Source organism: Lepidochelys olivacea, assembly GCF_965140295.1.
Source record: "Lepidochelys olivacea isolate rLepOli2 genome assembly, chromosome: 1".
Taxonomy (NCBI): Eukaryota; Metazoa; Chordata; order Testudines; family Cheloniidae; genus Lepidochelys; species Lepidochelys olivacea.
This window is the reverse complement of record NC_140411.1, coordinates 26590183-26604535: the sequence shown is the minus strand read 5'-3', so window position 1 is coordinate 26604535 and position 14353 is coordinate 26590183.

The following is a 14353-nucleotide window of genomic DNA, read 5'->3' as shown; positions in this document are numbered from 1 at the left end:
CTTGGTATACACCACCTGGGTGAAATTGTCCTTCATCACAGAGGCCACTACTGCTTGTGCACCTTCTACAAAGAATGATATTATCCCCAAGCTGTGTCATAGACAATATGGCCCAGGAGATAAGAACATGAGATTGTTCCATATTGGCTCAGAACAATGGGTCTTCCAGCCCAGTATCATGTTTCTGACAGTGGCCAGTGTCAGATGCTTCTGGCAGTTGGAGGTTTAGGACATCCAGAACATGGGGTTGCATCCTTGACCATCTTCACTAAGAGCCATTGATGGACCTATACTCTGTGGTCTTACCTAATTCTTATTTGAACCCTGTGATGGGGTGGGCTAACCCAAGAGGCTCCCTGCTGGAGGCCTAAGGGTCCTGCTACACTCATCCCAGGTAAGGAGCAGTGGAGAGATCCTCCAGCAGGCTAGAGTGGCTGCAAGGGAAGCAGCCAATCAGGGCCTAGGAGGACCATATGAAAGGAGCTGCAGAGCTGAGCAGCAGTTAGTTGCTGCTTGGAGTGGAAGAAGAGAGGACTGCATGCCTGGCTGGTTGATAAGTGGGGTCAGGGACTGGAAAAGTGAGAGGCTCCTGGCTGGCTGCTGGGACTAAGCCAAAGACAGTTTGCTAGCAGGGACTGGGGGAGCAATGAAGGAGCTCCTGGCTGGTCATGGGGACTGAGCCTGGGGAAAGTCATATGAAGATAGTGTCCCCAGGGCTTCCTCCCTGGGGATATGACCCAATACCAGGGCTTGACTGGTTTAAAGGTCATGGACACACCAAACCAGAGAGGGCACTTGTGAGAGGTGGTGTTACAAACCCATTTATACTCTTGGCCTTCACAACATCCCATTGCAGCCCATCCCACAGGTTGATTGTGTGTTATATGAAGAAGTACTTCTTTTTGTTTGTTTTAAACATGCTGCCTATTAATGTCATCAACTCTTCACACTGAGCTTTGGACTTAACTATCTTGAGTAGTTTTGTATCATCTACAAATTTTGCCACCTTGACCATTCACCCCCTTTTCCAGATCATTTATGAATACGTTGAACAGCACAGACTCTGAGCCCTGGTCTACACTAGGACTTTATGTCGAATTTAGCAGCATTAAATCGATGTAAACCTGCACCCGTCCACACGATGAAGCCCTTTTTTTCGACTTTAAAGGGCTCTTAAAATTGATTTCCTTACTCCACCCCTGACAAGTGGATTAGCGCTTAAATCGGCCTTGCTGGGTTGAATTTGGGGTACTGTGGACACAATTCGACAGTATTGGCCTCTGGGAGCTATCCCAGAGTGCTCCATTGTGACCGCTCTGGACAGCACTCTCAACTCAGAGGCACTGGCCAGGTAGATAGGAAAAGAACTGCGAACTTTTGAATTTCATTTCCTGTTTGGCCAGCGTGGCAAGCTGCAGGTGACCATGCAGAGCTCATCAGGAGAGGTGACCATGATGGAGTCCCAGAATCGCAAAAGAGCTCCAGCATGGACTGAACGGGAGGTACGGGATCTGATCGCTGTATGGGGAGAGGAATCTGTGCTATCAGAACTCCGTTCCAGTTTTTGAAATGCCAAAATCTTTGTCAAAATCTCCCAGGGCATGAAGGACAGAGGCCATAACAGGGACCCGAAGCAGTGCTGCATGAAACTTAAGGAGCTGAGGCAAGCCTACCAGAAAACCAGAGAGGCGAACGGCCACTCCGGGTCAGAGCCCCAAACATGCCGCTTCTATGATGAGCTGCATGCCATTTTAGGGGGTTCAGCCACCACTACCCCAGCCGTGTTGTTTAACTCCTTCAATGGAGATGGAGGCAACACGGAAGCAGGTTTTGGGGATGAAGAAGATAGCTCACAGCAAGCAAGAGGAGAAACCGGTTTTCCTGACAGCCAGGAACTGTTTCTCACCCTGGACCTGGAGCCAATACCCCCCGAACCCACCCAAGGCTGCCTCCTGGACCCGGCAGGTGGAGAAGGGACCGCCGGTGAGTGTACCTTTTAAAATACTATTCATGGTTTAAAAGCAAGCATGTGAAAGGATTAATTTGCCCTGGCATTCGTGGCTCTCCTGGATGTACTCCCAAAGCCTTTGCAAAAGGTTGCAAAAGGGAGGGCAGCCTTATTGCGTCCTCCATGGTAGGACACTTTACCACTCCAGGCCAGTAGCACATACTCGGGAATCGTTGTACAACAAAGCATTGCAGTGTATGTTTGCTGGCGTTCAAACAACATCCGTTCTTTATCTCTCTGTGTTATCCTCAGGAGAGTGAGATATAATTCATGGTCACCTGGTTGAAATAGGGTGCTTTTCTTCAGGGGACACTCAGAGGTGCCCGTTCCTGCTGGGCTGTTTGCCTGTGGCTGAACAGAAATGTTCTCCGCTGTTAGCCATAGGGAGGGGGGAAGGTTGAGGGGGTAGCCACGCGGTGGGGGGAGGCAAAATGCAACCTTGTAACGAAAGCACATGTGCTATGTATGTAATATTAACGGTAAGGTTTACCCTGAAAGAGTGTAGCCATTGTTTTATAAAATGTCTTTTTAAATACCGCTGTCCCTTTTTTTTCTCCACCAGCTGCATGTGTTTCAATGATCACAGGATCTTCTCCTTCCCAGAGGCTAGTGAAGATTAGAAAGAAAAAAAAACGCACTTGTGATGAAATGTTCTCTGAGCTCATGCTGTCCTCCCACACTGACAGAGCACAGATGAATGTGTGGAGGCAAATAATGTCAGAGTGCAGGAAAGCATAAAATGACCGGGAGGAGAGGTGGCAGGCTGAAGAGAGTAAGTGGTGGGCTGAAGACAGGGCTGAAGTTCAAATATGGCGGCAGCATGATGAGAGGAGGCAGGAGTCAATGCTAAGGCTGCTGGAGGATCAAACCAATATGCTCCAGTGTATGGTTAAGCTGCAGCAAAGGCAGCTGGAGCACAGACTGCCGCTACAGTCCCCATGTAACCAACCGCCCTCCTCCCCAAGTTCCATAGCCTCCTCACCCAGACTCCCAAGAACACAGTGGGGGGGCCTCCAGCCAACCAACCACTCCACCACAGAGGATTGCCCAAAAAACAGAAGGCTGGCATTCAATAATTTTTAAAGTTGTAAACTTTTAAAGTGCTGTATGGCATTTTCCTTCCCTCCTCCACCACCCCTCCTGGGCTACCTTGGTAGTCATCCCCCTATTTGTGTGATGAATGAATAAAGAATGCATGAATGTGAAGCAACAATGACTTTATTGCCTCTGCAAGTGGTGATCGAAGGGAGAAGGGGAGGGTGGTTAGCTTACAGGGAAGTAGAGTGAACCAAGAGGAGGGGGTTTCATCAAGGAGAAACAAACAGAACTTTCACACCATAGCCTGGCCAGTCATTAAACTGGTTTTCAAAGCTTCTCTGATGCGTACCACACCCTCCTGTGCTCTTCTAACTGCCCTGGTGTCTGGCTGTGCGTAACCAGCAGCCAGGCGATTTGCCTCAATGTCCCACCCAGCCATAAACGTCTCCCCCTTACTCTCACAGATATTGTGGAGCGCACAGCAAGCAGTAATAACAGTGGGAATATTGGTTTCGCTGAGGTCTAAGCAAGTCAGTAAACTGCGCCAGCGCGCCTTTAAACGTCCAAATGCACATTCTACCACCATTCTGCACTTGCTCAGCCTGTAGTTGAACAGCTCCTGACTACTGTCCAGGCTGCCTGTGTACGGCTTCATGAGCCATGGCATTAAGGGGTAGGCTGGGTCCCCAAGGATACATATAGGCATTTCAACATCCCCAACAGTTATTTTCTGGTCTGGGAATAAAGTCCCTTCCTGCAGTTTTTGAAACGGACCAGAGTTCCTGAAAATGCGAGCATCATGTACCTTTCCCAGCCATCCCACGCTGATGTTGGTGAAACGTCCTTTGTGATCCACCAGAGCTTGCAGCACTATTGAAAAGTACCCCTTGCAGTTTATGTACTCGCTGGCTTGGTGCTCCGGTGCCAAGATAGGGATATGGGTTCCCACTATGGCCCCACCACAGTTAGGGAATCCCATTGCAGCAAAGCCATCCACTATGACCTGCACATTTCCCAGGGTTACTACCCTTGATATCAGCAGATCTTTGATTGCGTGGGCTACTTGCATAACAACAGCCCCCACAGTAGATTTGCCCACTCCAAATTGATTCCCAACTGACCGGTAGCTGTCTGGTGTTGCAAGCTTCCACAGGGCTATTGCCACTCACTTCCCAACTGTGAGGGCTGCTCTCATCTTGGTATTCATGCGCTTCAGGGCAGGGGAAAGCAAGTCACAAAGTTCCATGAAAGTGCCCTTACGCATGCGAAAGTTTCGCAGCCACTGGGAATTGTCCCAGACCTGCAACACTATGCGGTCCCACCAGTCTGTGCTTGTTTCCTGAGCCCAGAATCGGCATTCCACCGCATGAACCTGCCCCATTAGCACCATGATGCATGCATTGGCAGGGCCCATGTTTTCAGAGAAATCTGTGTCCATGTCCTGATCACTCACGTGACCGTGCTGACGTCGCCTCCTCGCCCAGTATTGCTCTGCCAGGTTCTGGTGCTGCATATACTGCTGGATAATGCTTGTGGTGTTTAATGTGCTCCTAATTGCCAAAGTGAGCTGAGCAGCCTCCATGCTTGCCTTGGTATGGCGTCCACACAGAAAAAAGGAGCGGAATGATTGTCTGCCGTTGCTCTGACGGAGGGAGGGGCGACTGATGACATGGCTTACAGGGTTGGCTTACAGGGAATTAAAATCAACAATGGGGGTGGCTTTACATCAAGGAGTATTTCAGGCAGGACTTCACGGAGGGTTTCAATAAGAAATGGTGCACCTAAGTAATTGTTCTTCTTGGAACAAGCAGGTTGGTCTGGCCTCTGATTGATACATGGCTAGATTTACCTTGCTGCACCTTCTCTGTGAGTGACTGCCGTGTGACCTAGAGGAATGAGTCCCCTAGATGGGGAGAGGGTGGGGGGGAAGCAAATGAGTACAAAACAAATCTGGTCTATTTCTTGTTTTGATCCACTCCATCTATCTTTTACATCTTTGGCTGGCAGCAGATGGTGCAGAAGGACTGCAAGCCATCCACATCTCATGGCTGCTCAGCAGAAGATGGTACAATAGGACTGCTAGCCATCCTCATCTCTTGCCTGCCTGGCAGAAGATGGTACAATAGGACTGCTAGCAATCCGTATCGCCTGCCTGCTCACCATAAGATGGTTCAGTAGGACTGACTGCAGGACTAAAGAGAATGACCTGGTCAAGTCACTTCTAATGTAGTCCCTGCACCCATGTCTGCCCAGGCGCTCCTGGCTGATGTGGCCAGGAGCACCTCGGACATGACGATGACGGCTACCAGTCCTATTGTACTGTCTGCTGCCACAAGGCAAGGGTAGCTGCTGCTGTGTAGCAATGCAGTACCATGTCTGCCAGCACCCAGGAGACATACGGTGATGGTTACCTGAGCGGGCTCCATGCTTGCCGTGGTATGGCGTCTGCACAGGTAACTCAAGAAAAAAGGCGCGAAACAATTGTCTACTGTTGCTTTCACGGAGGGAGGGAGGGAACAGGGGCCTGACGATATGTACCCAGAACCACCCGCGACAATGTTTTAGCCCCATCAGGCATTGGGATCTCAACCCAGAATTCCAATGGGCAGCGGAGACTGTGGGAACTGTGGGATAGCTACCCACAGTGCAACACTCCGGAAGTCGACGCTTGCCTCAGTACTGTGGAAGCACTCCACCGAGTTAATGCACTTACAGCATTTTCTGTGGGGACACACAAACTCGAATATATAAAAACGATTTCTAAAAAACCGACTTCTATAAATTCGACCTAATTTCGTAGTGTAGACATACCCTGATACAGATCTTTGGGGGACCCTATTATTTACCTCTCTATTGTAAAAACTGATAATTTATTCCTGCCCTCTCTTTGCTATCTTTTAACAAGTTATTGATCCATTTGAAGACCTTCCCTCTTATCCCATGACTGCTTAGTTTGCTTAAGAGCCTTTGGTGAGGGACCTTGTCAAACACTTTAAGAATGTCCAGTAGATTATATTGACTGGATCACTCTTGTCCACATGCTTGTTGACTCCCTCAAAGAATTTTAATAGATTGGTGAAGCATGATTTTCCTTTATAAAAGCTTTGTTGACTCTTCCCCAACATATTGTTTTTATCTGTGCCTGATAATTATGCTTTTATTACATTTTCATCCAATTTGCCCAGTTCTGAAGTTAGGCTTTCCAGTCTCTAATTGGTATGATTGCCTCTACAGGCTTTTGTGTATAAAAAAAAAGGATTACATTAGTCATCTGGTACAGAGGCTGGTTTAAGCAATAGGTTACTTACCACAGTGAGCAGATCTGCAATTTCATATTTGAGTTTCTTCATAGACCTTGGATGAATACTATCTGGATCTGATGACTTATTATTATTTAACTATCAATTTGTTCTAATATCTCCTCTATTGACTCCTCAGTTTGAGCCAATTCCTTAGATTTGTCACCTAAAAAGAATAGCTTGGGTCTGGGAATCTCCCCCACATCCTCTGCAATGAAGACCGATGCAAAGAATTCATTTAGCTTCTCTGCAACGGACTTGTCATCTTTTTGTGCTCCTTTAGCACCTTGATTATCCAGTGGAACCCACTGGCTAACAGGCTTCCTGCTTCTGATGGAATTTTTTTTTTTTGCTGTTAGTTTTTGATCCTTAGCTAATTGTTCTTCAGATTCTTTCTTGGCCTGCCTAATAATACTTATGACTTGCCAGAGTTTATGCTCCTTTCTATTTTCCTCACTAGGGTTTGACTTCCAGTGTTTAAAGGATGCCTTTTGCATCTAACTGGCTTTTACTTTGCTGTTTAGCCAGGGTGGGACTTTTTTGGTCCTTTTACTGTTTTTTTTAATGTGGGAATACATTTTGTTTGAGCCTCTATTATGATGTTTTAAATAGTCTCCATGCAGTTTTCAGACATTTCACCCTTGTGACTGTTCCTTTTAATTTCTATTTAACTAGCTTCCATATTTTTATGTTGTTCCCCTTTTTGAATTAAACGCTGCTGTGGTGGATTTCTTTGGCATTTTTCCCCCTACAAGGATATTAAATTTAATTACATTATGGTTGCTATTACTGAGTAGTTCTGCTATATTTACCTCCTATACCAGCTTCTGTGCACTGATTAGGACTAAATCAAGAATTGCTTCTTCCCTTGTGGATTCCCAGGCAAGTTGTGCCAGTAAGCAATCATTAATGGTGTCAAGAAATTTTATCACTGCATCCCTTCCTGAGATGATGTCATGCTGTCTGGGGTGGCTCACAACCATGAATGACAACCTCAGGGCAGACTGTCAAAGAGAAAGGCAGAAACCTGAAGCTGGTTGTGTTCTGTAATTAGATTTCACCAACCCAGTAACAACAGTGAACTCCTGAAGCACTGTAACAGTGTTACCTTGGAGTCAAAAACAGTCTCCTAGGGCATGCCAGTCTATCTTGCCACCCAGGCAAACTGGACTATATGCTAGATGGTCACTTTACACCAAAAATCACAATGATATTCACATTACTCCCAGTCCCAAAGGACCAGTCACTTATCCTAGGTTATTTATAGTCTGATCTCAAACCAAAAACAATGCATGTAGCCAATCCTGTAATAAACTAACTAAAGATTTATTAACTCTCATTTGTTTTCTTAGTTATTTACAAGGTTAAAACAGGAAACATACACACACAAATGAATTAGTCATAGATTTAAAAAGATAATATATAATATAATAAGCAGCTCTATATGTCCTCTAGGGCTCACCCATGCCAAGAAGCATGTGGATCTCTTGTTTGTGTTTAGGAACCTTTGCCCCTCAGAGTCCAGACAGAATAAAGAGACTCAGTTTCTCTTTGTCAGGAATTTTTATTCCCTTCTCCCCAGAATCCAAGTTGATGGGATCAGTTCATGTGTGGATCCCACCTGCCTGGAGCTAGTAAGGAATGCAGTCAACAAGATCTCTGTCCTTTGATGCTTACACAATGCCTCATTTGCCTTCAAAGGGCCACCTTGTGTGTAGAAGGAGCTTTACCTTAATTAATGCGTCTTCTCCTGTTTGGTGAATTACACAATTAGAGGTTTACAATGCAAACATGCAATAGAACTTTATATCATGGGATTCAGACATTATTCCTAGGATTATACATGCAGCATCCGACAAGTATGCCATGAAGTCAAAACACTGAACACATTCTGATAACACGAATATCTATTTTTACGACACTAACCCATAGCTAAGCCAGATTGGTTTCCAGCTATGCATTTATCCGTGTTCAGTGAGGCCCTGGACTTTGGCATGAGTTGGCACCTGCTCTGCCAGCGTCACAGGTGACATATACCCAGTCAATATGAGGACAGTTGAAATCCCCCACTAGAAGTGCATTTTCTGGCTTTGCAGCCTCTCATCTCCCTGAGCATTTCACAATGACTATCCTGGTCAGGTGGTCAGCAGTATATTCCTACTGCTATTACCTTATTCATAGAATACCTTATTCATAGAATCTCTATGGCTAGAAATTCCAGGCATGGAATTTCTTATTCAAGCATGGAATTTCTAGCCATAGAGATTCTATGGAACACTTTGATTCATTTAAGATTTTTACTTTATTTGACTCTATGCTTCCTTTTACATATTGTGCCACTCCCCCACCAGTGTGACCTACTCTGTCATTCCTATATATTTCATACTGGTATTACTGTGTACCATTGATTATCCTCATGACACCAAGCCTATCTTCTACTTCACACATCTTAGTATTCAGACTTCTAGCACTTGTGTATATAATTACTTGAATATTATGTCAATATTCAGTTGCTTTCCATCATGTATTCCCAGTGTTGATAAAGTAGTCTGTAGCTTTCACACATGTTAGCAGGTCAAGGTAAAGATTGTGGGGGAGTTGAGGGTTTACCTCTACCTGGGAATGTGGTAAAACTACAAACTGCCCTGTCTTCACTAGTATTTTACCTCATATTTTACCACATATTAGCTAACATGAGTGAAGAACACACCCTTTGCCCTGCTGAAGATAAGTCCATTGAAAGTCAATGGAACTAAGCTCCTAAGATACTTGGGGCTACATCTTTAAAGGTATTTAGGCACAAAAAGAATCAGCTAGGTGCTTTCAAAAATCCCACTGGGTGCTTATCAGCATCTTTAGGTACCTAAATACTTTAAAAAAATCTGGCCTTTAGATACTTCTGAAAATGTTACTGTAGATCAGAATCTGACCTTTGATATGCAGGCCTCTCTCTAACTGAGTTAAAACTGACCCCAGACAAGATCTGGTTTCAGCACAAACCTCTGCATGACACTTTCCACATCTTTTGCAATATTTCACCCTTTCAGCATGATGTCCAGATCAATACACTGAAGGTTCCTAATTAAATTCATTTTCAGTTTGATTAAGAGTCTTTAAGGTGCAAATGTTCACCACAACAAGAAGGATGTTGGTTGTTCCTGTGACTGCATGGCCAGCTTCCTCCTCCTCCCCTCACTTGTACCTCCTCCTGTGTGGGAAGAGCCTTTAGTAATGACACTTCATGACAGGTAAAGTCGCTCCCTCTTTCCATCTGTGGCATCCAATCTGTCTTTGTATCTGAAGCTACACTAAAGAGTAAGGGCCCAATTCTTCCCTCAAATGCAAATGTTCTGCTCCCACTGGAGACAACAGGCCAAATCCATCACTGACTTAGATTGCCTAGTACATTAGGATTGCTTGGGCTATAAAGGGGAGTTGTGTGTGTCTGGCTGAGGACAGGACTGGCCCCTGGGTCTCTTTGCTGAACCCTCTGATTGCTTTTCACATTTCCAACGTTTGAAATATTTGACTGTAGGGTGCCTTATGCAGGGCTGGATTTAGGGACAGGCGACTGACTGGGGTGCCAGGCTTGGGAGGTGCTGGGCTGGGGGTTCTGTTTTTTATTAGAGATAAAAAGGAAAATAGAATGTTTGAAGTAAAATGCTTCAGGTATTCCATATGTGGATTCATTTTCCACTAACTTCCTAGAATGTTCTGGACGTCTGTAGAATCTTGTGGAATCTTCCAGACTTTCTGAGAACTATATTTTTTTATTTGCTTATATATGGCATGAATAAATACAGATTTACAGATCCTATTGTGCAAATTTATCTTATATGACAGGGATAAATCATGCATGTAATTGTGCATCAAAGTCAGGAAATGGGCTACAAATTCAATAAAAAATGTATTCAAAAGTTTAACAAGTGCAGAGGTGGGGCATCGAAGATGCTCATGGCCTGGGGAGCTATTTGGTCTAGGGCTAGTCCTGGCCTTATGTGTCTCCTTTGCCCACAGAGAATGCTAAGCGCTTGGTCCTGCAAAGTACTAAGTAATCTGCAGGTTGCTGAATGCCCTCAACTCCTATTAAGGTCAGCATGTGTTGAGGCCATTCACTACTTCAGAAGGGTGCTTGATACCTTGCAAGACTGTGACCTAACTGCAAAAGATCCCAGAGGGGAGCACTATAATGATATTGAATTCCCTCAGTCAGTAACAATAATGCATCACCTACCTTCTCAAGGGGGCGACTATGGCCAAAAAGAAGTCCACGTGGCTAATGTCTGCTGTCTCAAACCAAAGGTTAGTTGCAGATTTAAAACACCCTGGAGGAACAAATGTTGCACACATAATATAGATAATAATTAATCCATGGATCTAAAAGTCTTCCCGTTAATGGAAAAGTCGTGCCACTTACAAAATCGTATCAAGAAGCTGATGCCATAAGCAGCCGGCAAATCCTCCTCTGGAATCAAGATTTAAAATGGGAACAAAACTATTTGATACAGAGTGCTGGACAGTTAGAGTAGAAGGAATATGTTCTGAGTACTGTGCACATGCATGCATGGGAGAGAAACGGAGGCCTACAAACACTGTGCCACAACATTCAAATAGAATATACATGATTCCAGACAAACACTCACTCTGACTAGGCTGCTTCGTCTCAGTCATACCCCACCCTCCATGGCTGTATATTTTCCCCATTTAGGGTGGACAAAGCAGCACAGGTATTGTAAGCTTTCTACTGTACAGGTTAAGAGGTACCTTGTCCCCCTAATGATATGCCTTGCTCACTGATTCCTCATCTTAGGGTTGAAACACTACTTCAGGTGGGGCCTGGAGCAGAGGAGCAATGAAGACATGGAAACTCCATAACCCTGGATTCCTCCTCAAATGAAAATTGTAGGTACAGTAGTAAGCCGTTCTTCGGGAGACACCCAAGCCAGTGAGACCAAATGTACATGACTGAAATAGTATCACATGGGCTCAGAGAACCTTGGGCCAGCAAGCTGCTATCATCTCCTTTTGGGTCACGACAGTGTAGGACTAGGCAAAGCTATTCCTTTGTGCCCTGTTTTGATACCAGCCACACAGTCCTTTCCACAGGACTGCAGAGAATGCGATGCTGACACGTTCAATTAAAATATCTAGGTTTCTTGTAGGATTCCTTAATGCTGTGCAAGAGACATCTAGAGTACAGTCATTCTGGATGGTTTAGCACCCAGTTCAAGTCACCTGTTAGAATCTTTCCCCCAAACTTCTTATAAAAGACCCAGTGGAAAATGTTGGAAGCCAGCAAGTGAATATATGCATTTTATGGAAATGTTCTCAGTATTTCATGAGGCTGGCATTGGACTGATCCCCGGACTGCTTCTCAACATTCAATAAGTGGTTCATGAATTGCAAAATACAAGAAATGTAAATAATGGCCAACTTTACTGTGATTTGGGTCATTATCATAACATACTAAAACATCGGTGGTGGGATTATCAAATGCACTCACTGTTGGCCTAAATCTGCTCTCACTGACAACCGTGTGAGTTTCACCACAGACTTTCGTGCTGACCGAGTTAGGCCAATGCTGAGCATTTTTGAAAAGCCCAGCCTTCAGCAGCACCCATGTCTTCCCAATGTCAGCCCCTCGCTAGAAGGCCACTGCTTCTGTAATCCCCTCACAGAGGTTTTAATATCTTGGGATCATGAGACCTGTGGAATTGGTTTAAACAGAAATTATATTCCTCTTAACTGTCCACCTAATGTTTCCCTACCTTACTGCCAGCCCAGAAAAGAGACTAGACACAAACAGTGGAGTAAGAGAAGTGTTTGAAGGGAGACCTAGCAGATGTCTACAGGATTTGAAAACATTTCTGAGGTGGGAATACCATGACTTTCTCATTTGGCCTATGCAGTATTACTATTTATTATATTTATTACTATAGCTCCTAGGAGCCTTGGTCATTTACCAAGATCCCATTGTGCTAGGCACTGTACAAAAAGATGGCCCATGCTCCAAGGAGCTTACAATCTAAGTATAAGATGGGACAACAAGTGGATACAGACCACCAGGGGAGTACAAGGAAACAATGAGACAGTACCGGTCATTATTAAGGTTAAGATTTTGTCACTGTTATTTTTAGTAAAAGTCACGGACAGCTCATAGGCAATAAACAAAAATTCCCAGGAGCTGTGACCTGTCTGACTTTTTTACAAAAAGTATGGGGGAAGAGAGGGCTGGGTGACATACGAGAAAGCACAAAGGTGCTTGTTTGAAATCCTAATAAGTGGGCAGTGGAAGCTGGCAACATGTTCTTTGGCTGAAATGTAGAGATTTGCAGAATGGTGCTGGCATTATTCAAAGTGTGCATTAGAGCTGAGCAAAATATTTCCTTGAAGTTTGACACACTCATAATTTTCCCCTTTCCAAGTTTGCTTCATGCACTTGTTCCTCTGAGGGTTGTCACACTCAATCAAGATTTTTTTGCCCCAGACTTTCTGAATGCTGTGAAAACGTTAAACGGGATTCATTCCATCACATGGTTCAAGCCAGATAGTTCATTTTCTGGTCCCTGTCTTGCTGAGCTTGTTCAAAGGGTTAGAGTAACTCACTGTTCAGTGTGTCATGTGTCCTCCCGTGAGCAGAGGATGTGTAGCCTCTAGATACAGAAACACATGCTTTTAGATGGAGGTGCCTGGTTCTGTGTGCCAACCAAAATGGCAGTTATCACATCAGCAGAAGCCATTTTGACTCCTTTTCTCAGTGGCAGAGTGTGCTGCCTCTGAGCCAGTCAGGTAAAAAATATTGCTGTTCAAGTTTTTGAGCCTCTAATTTTTAATTATACAGCCTGGGAGTTGATTTCTTTTTCCCCAGTATTTGTGATCCTAATTAAGCCATGCATTTATTATTAACACTGCCTCCTATTTTATATGGTGGAACAGCCCTTAGAGAATCTGTTCTGTTGCAATGTGGCCCCTGAGGCCTCGTGTCTGTCTAATTATTGAGGCCTGCCTGTATTCCCCTCAGGCATTGCCCTGTTTAATCCCCATCACTTATACAGCCTGGGAACAGTTTCTTTTCCTAGTATTTGAAGTTCAAATTAAGCCTTATGTTTATTATTAGTGTTTCATTTCATAGGGGGAACACAGGCCGCGTGAGGAAGATCAGAGAGCTCTTCTGCTCAGTTGTAGTATCAGGGGCATTCCCCCCAGTGTGGAGAGAGTCAGCAGCAAAAAGCATAAACAGAAGATAGTTCTAAAGTGAAAATACAGCGCTTCTCCCAACAGGGCCTATTACCCAGGAGCCACAGTAGGGTTTCACACAAGAAAGGACAAGTCTCAGAACCTCTGCTCAGAGCTGTAGTTCTGAACTTAATTGAGAGCAACAAGCAACAAGGAAGGTGCCTGTCTGAGCCAGAGACTGGAGATGCGGGCTGTCCACCAACAAGATGAGGCTGCTACTAAAATCAGACAACAGGATGCCGCTGATGTGTCACTTCATCTTGAACTGGATGAGCATGCCGGCAGGCCTGTCGAGAGAAATTCTGGGGCATGTTCACTGGGGTCCCAGTCTCTCCCATGTCACTTTATTTACACAGATGTTAGACATTTTGCAAAAGCTCTGAGCTTGGGACCCTGCTACAGTTGTTCTTCCCCACCTTGTCACCACTGCATGCTGAGATGGAGCCTCTGGGTGATGAGATGGTTGGGTGGTGTCAGTTGGGTACAGATGAGGCGCAGCAGCCCAGTGTTAGCGGCCACCAGGAGGCTACTGGTAGGAGGGAAGTCTTTTCATCCCTGATTTCCGTACTGTCAGGAAAAAGCCTGTACTGCTCAGAAGGCCGAACAGTAACTGCCAGAGCATCATGCTGCTGGTGATACTGCTGTGAGGGCCTGGCTGATATCCCTTCTTTGTTTCCTCCTGTCTCATCATCACCACTGTTAGTGTCATGACACCAGTAGTGGCAGCAGCCTGGGGAGGGGAAGCTCGCTCATTTGAAGCCTAGGGTTGAAT